Below are 12003 nucleotides of genomic sequence, written 5' to 3'. Positions count from 1 at the left end.
CATCTTATCAGACCGGATCTTATCATAGGATGTTTCATTTTCCCCTATAACTAAGATTGACTGTGCCTAAAGGTTCTCAAATTTTAGAGCCTTTCATTTTAATTTTGTGTCATTTTTTTGAAATGAGTACCATAATATATCTGTAGCTTTGACTTGTCTCAAATTGAAGTTTGTCATTAATTTGCTTTTGAAATTGAAGAATTTTTGAAATTTTAGCTTATCTGACACTAGTTATACAGTTACTTGAACATGAATGGGAGTATCTTATTTGTACCCTAAAAGCAAAATCTTTGTTGTCAAGGGAAAAGATAATTCATGTACCAAAGGATAAAATGTTTTGATGTCAACGGGGGTTATGTTCTTCAAACCAACAGAAATTCGACTTTTACTTGAATTAATACTTACCAGTTTTCTGAAGGACTAGCTTTCTTTTTTTTTTTTTTTCGGCCGGGGCTAGGTTTGAACCTGCCACCTCCGGCATATGGGACCGGCACCCCACTCCTTCAGCCACAGGCGCCGCCCAAGGACTAGCTTTCTAACTGGCCTCTCAACTCTGTTGAGCCAGACAGTGGCTCCCCTGAAGTGTAGGAGCTGTTGAAATGAGATTATTTATAGATGTAAGAGATATATTTGTCTTAAGATATGTCTTAAGGCACTTGTGGAAATAATTGCCAGTGAAGGATGCTGCTTTTTAACAAGCATAAGGAGCCATAAGAATCAATTTCTTTAAAAACAGCAGCAAACTTTAAAAATAGAAAAACCAAGAGGAGAAATGGTCATATGCACAATAAGACTTTTCCTTTGACCTCAAACTCTTATTTTTAGGAATTAAACCTAAGAGAATAATAGGAAACACACTGTAAAATATATTAAGGAGTATATTTCTTGTGGTCATATTTATATAGAAAACACATTCGAAACTACCAAAATTTCCCATAACAGGAAATGGACAAAATATAAATTTTCCATATTAAGCACAGCAGTCAATCCCTTTAGTAAAGTATCACAAAAATGTCAAAGCAAGTCTCCAATGTACTCAGTACTAATGCGATGAACTAATACACACCCACACAAGAGAAAACCTCAATTCAATTCAAGTTAGGGGGAGAGGAGGGAGGGCAGAAAGGAAGGAGTGGGGGATTGGTGTGCTCCCACCTAATGGGCATAGTGTAAGTGTATATGGCACACCTCCTGAGGGAGGGGCACAACTACAGCAGGGACCTTGCCTAACAAACAGTGTAATCTGATTAGTTATACCCTCTTACTATGCTTAAAAGGAGACATCATGGGTCAGAGAAGTTCTACAAGCTCATGCAGCTAATAGGTAGCAGTGGGGCAGAACCAGGTTAGTTCAACCACCTCTAATTCTGAAGCACATCAATACCATGGGGTGCTGGTTTCTGCAATGATACACAGTGAAAAGGATAAAATTATGGGGTGGGGTGATGCTAAAGGACTATTAAGTGGTAACTTGTACCACTTTATGAGGAAAAGACACAGTAAGAAAAATTCCTTAATCCCCGAAGAATATTATATTGTCTGCCTTTGGATATTTTCAACACTAATAACTTATGAAAGTGACCTTTTCCCCCCACAATGTACCTACTAACTGACAATTAGAATTTGTCAGTTCCACTGTTATCTTCCATTGACATAATTTCCCTGCGTACTTTCTAAGTAAGTACTACCCGTGTTTACTTTTAGGAGAAAAGGAAGCTTATGCCTAACAAAATCTCCATACTGATGAAAGAGTGTCTGAAGACATATCTCAAAGTCCAGTCTTCTCCATTGTGCTCAGAGTTTTAGTTGTGATAAATCACACATAATGCAAGAGCAAAAGAGTTAGAGAAAGTTCACCAGAAATCATTTGAACTTCCATTAAGAGAGTGTTACAACTGTCTCTCTGCTCCATCACACCATTAAGCATCTCATTATCATTAGCTCTCCCTGCCAGTTTTAACAATTTTCTTTTCATCTAAATACCACTTCATTCTCTGACCCAACCAATGCAATTTGACCTCATTAACCTGGTTGGTGGTAACCTTGGAATACTAAACAGTTGAAATAAATCTTCATGTGCTCCGTGGCCTTGACTCTCATTTAAGTTAGAGGGTTGAGTTTCCTCATGTGGTCATGGGCTATACCCTCCAACCAGGTCAATCAGCCTGCCTTAGAGACCCAGAGTCTGTATAAAGCTGTGGTAGTGAATAAATGGATGTGAAGTCCCACTCATCAAAAGAAAATACACAAGAAGTACACGGCCTTCAGTGTAATGGCAAAAGCCTGAGAGATGATGTAGACTTACTGAGTGGCCGTGGTAATGTACATTAGGGATTAGACTTGAGGGTGGTTGTGCCTTTTTTGTACTTCAGGTGGAAATGTAAAATAACAACTATGCAAATCGCATTGTTATAGGACAGATTGGCTCATAAAATATACAGGATTCCCACTTATATCTGGATCTCCAATAATGAATACATTTTAGCACATATCCCATACAATATTTGGAAAATATACCAAAAGAATGCTGTTCATCTGAAATTCAAATTTAGCTGGATATACTGAATTTTAGCTGACAGTCCTAGTTTCAGGATGCAGGTAGCTACACCTACATAATTATCTAGGTGAGCGTGGAATAAACTCTCCGTCTATAACCACACAGGAGATGTAATAGAAATCACCTTCTCTAGTGCCAGTATTCCAACATCTGTCAGATTTGGGAAACAGGAGGAATAAAGCCTACCTGTAAAATAATGATGTTTCTATTTCTCCAGTGCAGTAGAATTTATGTAGTCTTTTTGTTCACCATTAATAATAGTATTAATGAGAAAAAGGGTCAATGGATTATTTCCATGGAGGTCTAGTTAGCATTGAAAAAAAATCATGACATTTCATAGCTGGAAGGGATAAAATCATAATTTGTGCAACTCTTTCCTTTTTAGATGAAAAGCTGGACATGGCAAAAGGGACTTGTGAAAAGCCAGTTAGTTGCTTTGAATTTGACTTAGCCCACTGTGCTAAGTCAAATGTAAGCATTTTATTTAGTCCTCACCACAACTCTGAGAATCAGTGATATTATAACAATTCTGTAGTTAAGAGTCTGACCCAAATTAACTAGTTTTGCTTGAGAAAGCAGGGCAAAAAGTAGCAGAGGTGAGATGTAAAATAAAAATTATCTGAATTTTGAAGCCACTCTCTTCATCTTTACAAAATCATTCTCTTCTCTCTCTCTCTCTCTCTCTCTCTCTTTCTCTGTCTCTCACACACACACACACACCTGCCAACCACCTCTGCATGGGCACAAATATTCTCTTGCATAACATATCAGTAAAAGGGATGAAAGGAGACTTGGGGATTTCTTTTTTTTTTTTTTTTTTTTTGTAGAGACAGACTCTCACTGTACCGCCCTCGGGTAGAGTACCGTGGCATCACACAGCTCACAGCAACCTCCAACTCCTGGGCTTAAGCGATTCTCCTGCCTCAGCCTCCCGAGTAGCTGGGACTACAGGCGCCCGCCACAACGCCCAGCTATTTTTTTTTTGTTGCAGTTTGGCCGGGGCTGGGTTCGAATCCACCACCCTCGGCATATGGGGCCGGCGCCCTACTCACTGAGCCACAGGCGCTGCCCAGTCCCTTCATTTTTAATAGACTTTATTTTTAAGCAGGTATAGGTCCACAGAAAACTGAGCAGAGTACGAAGAGTTCCTATGTGCTTCTAGACCTCACACATGAGTACGCACAGCTTTGCCCATTGTCAACACCCTGCACCAGATGGCTCAGCAGAGTACTTGGAAGGTGACCATAGTGATATTCAACAATGAGGTACGTAGCACTTTTTCTGGGATGGATTCTCGAACTTATTTGTCATACCTCATACAATGACAACTCTGATGATCATTCCAGCTCCAAAATTGCTTTGAAGGGTGGTCTAGGCACTGGTGTCTGTGCATAGCTTTCCAAGGGGAGGACCTCCGAGATGATCATAGTCATATTTGACGCTGAGGTATATAGCACTTTTTCTAGGTTGAGTTTGTGAACTTAATTGTCCAACCTCATCTACTACATTTGTTAAAATTGATGAACCTACATTGACATGCTATCGTCATCCAGAGTCCAGAGATTGCAGTAGGGTTCCATCTTGAGGTACATTCCCTGGGTTTTGATAATCGTATAACTGACACGTATTCACCATTATTCGCCCTGCCTTCACTTAAAGTCTGTTTCTGAGTTAGCAATTACAAATCAAACAGGAATTTGTCATAGAAGATAAAGCATCTTGACATGCTATCAGAACTCTTGGGCCAGAATAGAGTTAGTGAAGTGTTTGGGCAGGAATTAATACAATTTTATAAAAACAAGTGGTACTGACCAACAGCTATAGATTTGACAACCTCTTTTCAATTTCTAAATATTGCATTAATATTTACTTTGGGAAATATATCTATATATAATGTTCCAGTATTAAACATGTATATTTAAAGATATAAATAATAAATTTTTGTAGGATTCCAGAGTGAGTCTAAATTATTTCTGTGCTAAATATTGATTTACGTTTTAGCAAATATTACCTTGTTCACTACAGACCTATGAACATTTAATATAGCAGGAAGAAAAAGGGCAAATTTTATATTTACCAGAAATGGAAGTATGACATTTTAACTATGATTTCTTCTCAGAAATAAAATTGTTTCAACTGAGGTTAATTTGTAGTAAAATGACCTTTGGGAATCTAAAAGCTCTTTTGAGAAAACACTTAGGCCGACCATACTAGCAAGTTCACACTGATCAGATAATTTTGAATGTAGGAAAAGAGATGATTTTTAAGGCACTAGCTTAAAAAAAAAAAAGTATTGAGTTTTATCAGGCTATTTATGAGGTTCAGAGAAGTTCTACAAACTCTTACAGCTAATAGGTAGCATTGGGATAGTGTTATAATTTCTATAAGGTGTTTTAATTTCTCAAATTCCTTCTTTTTCTCCCTGAAACATCTGAATTTTTTTTTAAAAAAACTTAACCAATTTACTGGAATATATTGTTGGGACACTTAAAAACTTTTTTTTAAATTTATTTTTTTATTAAGTCATTTGTACGTGGATCATGAATACATCTATGCCATTATGGGATTTGATGTGTTGATTATTTGTACATATTGGAGTGCTTACATCTTACTAATCAACATAGATTTCACTTCATTTACCCAATTATAGCATTAAGACATTTGTGTTCTACACCAGATAAATCTAACTTGTACATGAAATGTGCTCCACAGGTGTGGTCCCCCTACTAACTCATCTCCTTCCTTCCTCTCTTCTTTCCCTTCCCTCCTTCATCCTAGACTATAGTTGTGTTTCCACCCATGAATGGATCACTTAAAAACTTTAAATGCACCTTGGTCAGGCTTTACTGTGGGGGGATCAGCATGTTTTGAATAAACCAAAGCGATGGAATTATAAAATGAAAGTGCTAGTAGAATCAGCAGTGGGGTGATTAAGGCTCTCTGTTAATAACCAGACAGCTAAGGTCAACACTGCTGATCCTTATTAAAAAAGTCCTATTGATTATATCCCCTTAGATGACTAACCCCAATCTGTCACTGTGTCTGTATCACCACTTCTATCACCTCTGTCCAAGCTTATCATTTCCCACCCAGCCTGAAATAACTTTTAATTCTAGCTCCCCCAGTTCCTCCTGGCCCATCTCCCCTACCCCCAATTAATCCTTTCTGTGATTAATTCTGCTAGTGTGAGCTTTATAAAATACATTTGGAATCAATTATCTACCCCTAAAAGCTCCCCATTACACCTGGATGAGGTAAAATATCATTCACTGCCCCAGAAGCCCTGAATGATTTAGCCCCTGTTTACCTTACCATGATTATTGCACTAGGGCCAGCAGGTTAGTCACTAAACTCCTCTGATTCTCTCAGGGGTCCTCAAACTGCGGCCCGCGGGCCACATGAGGTGGTGTGATTGTATTTGTTCCCATTTTGTTTTTTTTTACTTTAAAATAAGATAAGTGCAGTGTGCATAGGAATTTGTTAATATTTTTTTTTTTTTTTAACTACAGTCTGGCCCTCCAACAGTCTGAGGGACAGTGAATTGGCCCCCTGTTTAAAAAGTTTGAGGATGTCTGCCTCTTCCCGGTCCTGAGAAATACTGTTGACCAGGTTGTTTCTTTTCCTTTATTATCTGGTTGATTCCTATCCCTCTGTCAACTCTCACCACAAATGCCTCTCTCCCAGGGCATTCTTTTCTGACAACCTAGTGAGAAGTTTAGATAACCAGGTTACTAGTTCTCATAAGTGAAGCACCTGCCATTTTTTTTCCCTAGCACTTACCACAATTTTATTTAAACAGTTCTTGTTGTTTTGCATAACGTGTTTCTTCCTCCACCATGCTCCCTGAAATCTCATATGTCTCTTTTATCCCTTGCTTCTCTACAACCTTGGCTGAAGAGTAAAATTACCTGGGGAGACTGAAAAACCCCCATGCTGAGGCCATGCCCCAGGGCAATTGAAACTATGGGGCTGACCAGAGTGTCAGGTTTTACATTTCCCTAGAATTTTATTTTAAAGCTCTCAAGGAGATTCAAGTCAAATGTAAGTTTGAGAACATCTGACTTCACATAATACATGTCATAAAATAGATGTTCGAGGAGCATTAGTACTAGTACAGGAAGACTAGATGGGAAATAGATAAGGAGTTCACAGACAAGCAGAATAACTAATTTAAATGCAATAGGAAAATTTTAATAACCTTCTATGTATTGAGTTAGATTTGGTCTACAATGTAGAGATAAAAAAAATGATCATTATCCTTATTCTCTAAGAAGACATAATCTAAGTCCTACTATATCCCACAGTAACTACAGTAAGCATAACTCCAAAAGATAAGATAAAAAACCTGTCATAAATGAGTCATTTCCCAACAAAATAAAAAAATGTTTGTTTCAAGTGGGGAGCAGTAACAGAGAAATTACGGAAGCACGAGCATTGAGACCACCTGTATCCACACAGCTGAACTAACAGGACTGAGAACTGAAGGCACCTCTGTCAACCTGTCAACAAGACTTAACCATTTGTTGCAGGGAAATCTTGCCCAGAAAGAAGACTATAAACCAGTAGGTATCTTCCGTGTTTACTCCTGTAATTTCCTACAAACCAATATATCTGAACAATCAGGTTGCTCATCTGGGCAAATAGTTCTTTATGAGGGCATTAGATAGGTCATGTGGGCAAAAGTTCATTTGTCAAACTCAGTCCAAGATTGTCATCTTATCGTGACCACCAATTGCCAACCATTAAACTATGAACTTTTCCCTACTGTAGTTTCTCTTCTTCAAACACTTGCCTTTAGCTGCTTGAGCCCAGACATCAAAACACTCTAAATCCTCAGCTGACCTCCCCATTTTAAGCCTTACTAAGATTATTTCAGAATGAGAAATCTTTCTAAAAGTCCTTTGATCAGATTTGAAAAACCATCCTCAGTAGAAACTAGTTTTGCTAATAAGAAGACCTCCTTTTCTCTTTCTGTTGCAACACAGATAAATGTTCATGAAAGAATTGTGATTAGGGTTTATATTTGTCTTCTAAGCCAGAACTATATTGCACATGCATAGGTATATGAAACGTGCTTAAATGAAATCGAGAACAGATCTCATCTCCAAGTGAGAGAGATCTTCTGGTCTTCTGGTCTCCAAGTGACAGAGATCTTTTTGGTCTTCTGCTCCATAGAAGTAGAGTGGTCCATGTTAGAGAGAGGGTCTTAAAAGCAATTCTAGTCTCTCTACCTGGGAATGTGTAGGCTAGTACACAAAACCTGTTCCCTGAGGCCCTGGGCCTCTTAACTCAGAGGGATATATAGGAAGCCTTGCTTTAGCTGCAGGGACCAGCTACATTTTTCAAGTCTCCTTATGTTGATATCACAATTTCTTAGGACCCAAAGGGAAGGCGGCATAAGTGATTAGCATCCTCTATCCCCTGACAAAATGCTATACATCAAGTCAGCACTTACGAGGAAGCAAGTAGATCATTTGGCTCAAATAATTACAGAGTAAAAACAAAACAACAAAATTAGGTTGTAGTTCAAATGGCAAAATTTTCTTATTTTTTAAATTACATATTTAAACAGAGGCATTTGAAATCATAAAAAAAAAATTCCCCTAGGAGATATCCTCCCCAAAAGTCAAAGCCTTGCAACGTGGCCTGTGTCAGCTTCTTAGCTTACACTGGTATCAACCTCCTAAATTCATATTTGGAGAGAGAACATCCTTGAATTGTAATTTCTGCTTTCTTTCTTCTAATTTATTTGCAGGTGTCAGCCTTGAGAAACAAGAAAAAAATTGTTTTCCTCTTTCTATTGCTTCTGTTCTTTCCTTTCCTTCTTCCTTCCTTCCTTCCACTAAGACCAAAAAAACATTTAACTGATGAATACCCCAATGATGTTTTTTTCGTTTACCATGAGAATACCTGTTCTTGAAATTATACATATTTGTAATTTTGCTTAGAGTTGGTTTAATTTAGGCTTTCTGTTTTTTTTGTTTATGAGTATTTCACACCAGGAAATTTTGTTTAAGAGTATTTCACACCAGGAAATTAAAAAATTATAGAACTCTTCACTAAATGAAATCAACCTCAACTGATGGGACTTCTAGGGTGTCTGCGTCCATTCAGAAAATGTGTTGAGCTTGTTCTCTGTACTAGGCCACGTGGCAAAGGCTGAACACTGAATTTTGGCAAACTCACTCATCGGAGCAGAGATATCCCCTCTATTTCAGAGTTACAAACGTCACTATATCCACCTGCCGGTTCATGCTACCTCTACTCTTACTGTTAGTTGATTTTGAACATTTTATATCTATTATTTTACTTCTATTTAATAGTCCTAGAAATTATACTACGGAAAACAACAATTATGGAGTCTCTTCTGGCAAAAACAGAAAACATAAAGCAAACTTTAAAAACTTTAATTTTTATCTCTAGAATAATTTCTCTTTGCCAAAGAAGTTGCTCTTCTTTGCTGCTTCTCATCTATTCATAATGAGGCTGCAGTGCCCGTGCACAGGAATTCAGCGAGAGTGACACCCCAGAAAGCCTCAGGTAGAAAGACGGAGGAGTTAAAAGAAGACTCTTTTATGAATGAGAAGTAATACTTTTTGGTCTGGTTAGAAATGGCTGGTATAAGACCCCCTGGGTCCAGAAATATATACTTTCTCAACAGAACAGAGGGAATTCTCACAATTAAAGCAACATAATAAAGGAAATGTGATTTTCTTAGTCTCTGGAGATATCAAGGGGAGGCTGGGTAGGCACGTACTGAGCGCACCCAAGTGAAAGGACAAGGAAGAAAACTGGGTTAAATTGTTCTTTGCTGAAGCATGAGGTTGCTTTAGGTGGTAGCTGTGGAGAAAGTGGTGTCTATTGCTGTTATCAGGAATAGATGTTCAAGTATGTCTGTCCACTGCTTCCTGGTATTGGAATCACCAAGGACAACACAATTCAGTCAAGTGCTGGGTAGAAAAACATTTACTCACATAGAGAAGAGACAGAAAAGATCAACCTCAGGAGTGGCGTGGGTCCCTCCTGCCATCTCTCTCAAGATAATTGGCCAGCACTCCTCCTGTGCTGCAACAGGACTTGTCCACTCCCTACAGGTGGCAGATACGGTAATGAGGTTGGGCAGGTGCCACATAATATGCACATACGTAAGCAGAAAGAGGAGTGCAGCCTGAGTCTGAAACAAGGAGAGAGATTTCCACACAAATGCAGCATAGCCTGTGAGAACACAGCACCTCTTAGGAAACGTTCCAGGCCCAAGGTCCATTCTCATTCGACCAATTGGTAGTCAAAAGACTACACTTGTGAGAGTGCCTTTCCCTAAATCAGCTTCACATTACATTAAATAACAGAGTTTCCCTTCCCTCTTCCTGAGTCACTTTCAGAGAAAGACTCAGTTCAGCTCTAATAAGACTTGAGCACTTACTAATCCTCTTTTCAAACAGGTGAAGACAAGCCCCAGGCTCAGTGTATTTAATGGGTCACAGTAATTCACTAGAACTTAATTACATTGTATTCTTTTTGTCATGTTCATTTTTCATCCTTACCTTTTATTTATGGCAAATAGTTCTGGATTTGCCATTTAAGATAGTGATATAAGCTTTACTCTTTAAATAAATTATTTGTAGAAAATGTGAGATAATTTTAAAATAAAGTAGTCAGCTTAAGTTACCAGTTGTACTACAGTCCCCAAATATTAAATGGAATATTCCCGAAATCAGCAATTCATAAGTTTTAAATTGCGGGCCATTCTGAGTAGTGTGATGAAATCATGCATGTGTGAAAATGAGAATGACCTAGTATTTACTTCATACAATTGACAACAGATTACACGGGAGAATTCTTATTAAGCATAAAAATATTGTAATTAGAACATAGTAAATACTTAATAATGGTTGTAATTATTGATAGGAAATATGTACACAACCCTTTAAATTTGACAAGAGCTATTTTGAAATCTGTGCAATCAACACCACTCTGTGTTGGGGAAAAATGTCTTCTGATATTTTTTAGTATTTCTTTTATAAGCAAAAGCCTGAGTCATTACCAGAGTACTTGTCTTGTTTCTAATTTAGTGAAATCTGATTTTGATCCACTATTGGAACATACTCGTTTATTCTAACATATATTATCTTAACTGACTGAGAAATTTTAGAATGGTGTATTACTTGGGAAGGGTTTTATTGTATATTTTCTATTTCTTTGTCTAATTTTATGTGTTCTATCTACATCTAATCTTGTTTATGTTATAATGCATTCAAGTTTGAGAGGTTTTCTTTTTTCCTGAAATGTACATTATTTACATTTTATTAATTCAGGAAAGAATTCATAATCATTTTAACTCAATTTTTTTAATCCTTAAAATATTTATCCTTATAGTTCATGCTAATTACATTTTTTAAAAATACAAGGTTTTGATAAAAATACTAAGATAAATAGTTATAATCATTAAAATTCAGGCAATACTTGTGGCGGGCGCCTGTAGTCCCAGCTACTCGGGAGGCTGAGGCAAGAGAATCACCTAAGCCCAGGAGTTGGAGGTTGCTGTGAGCTGTGTGAGGCCACGGCACTCTACGCAGGGCCATAAAGTGAGACTCTGTCTCTACAAAAAAAAAAAAAAAAAATTCAGGCAATACGAAAGAATGAAAAACAGAAGGAAAAACAAAATCCCACCACTTAAAAAAGTTTATTTTTTTTACATCATTTCAGATCTTGCTTATGGCAAGTATTAAAATTAATCTATTTATATCCATGCACTACATGTACTTATAGATGAATTAATGGATGAATGGGTTGTGGCTAGACAGAGAGAAGGAGAGATAGAAACTCAAGGAAACAGTCAAACAGATCAAAACGGGATCATTCTATGATGATTTTCAAAGTTTTAGGGTCAAGTTAGCTCTACCTAAATTTAAGAAATAAAGATGCTGAGGAGATGATGAAATAATTGTTGAATCACACATGTCCTTCACCACCAGAAACACCTTTTCTTAAAATAATTCTCTAAAGTTAATAAACATGTGATTTAAAATGTCTTTATTTTTGCTAGTATTCTATGATTCGTGATTGTACTTTATCTGTTTCAGAGGTCAAGGACCAAAACTGAGAGGTTATATGGAGACATGAACAAAAGGAAGTGGAGTCCAGGGTCCATGTGGGCAAGTCAGCCTTTGTTCACTCAGGTGCGAGTGAGCTGAGTTCAAAAAAGAAGTCAGCATGTGGGTTAAGGCAGGGTGGAAATATAAGAGTTGAGGGGGTAGGATTGGCCCACTCATTGCTTCCTGGACAGGATGTTCTTTCCTGGGTGTGAGGGTTCTATTTGGGTGGGTTCCTACATTTGGCCCTATCGGAAAGGTTCTAGACACAAGGAAGAAAGATTATTCCAAGGTATGAAACAAAGGAAAATGGAATCCCCATTCTGTAGAAATAATGTGGTCTTTCTTTCCAGC

This window comes from Nycticebus coucang, chromosome 8 (genome assembly GCF_027406575.1).
Source record: "Nycticebus coucang isolate mNycCou1 chromosome 8, mNycCou1.pri, whole genome shotgun sequence".
Lineage (NCBI taxonomy): Eukaryota > Metazoa > Chordata > Mammalia > Primates > Lorisidae > Nycticebus > Nycticebus coucang.
Note: the sequence above shows the minus strand (reverse complement) of the source record.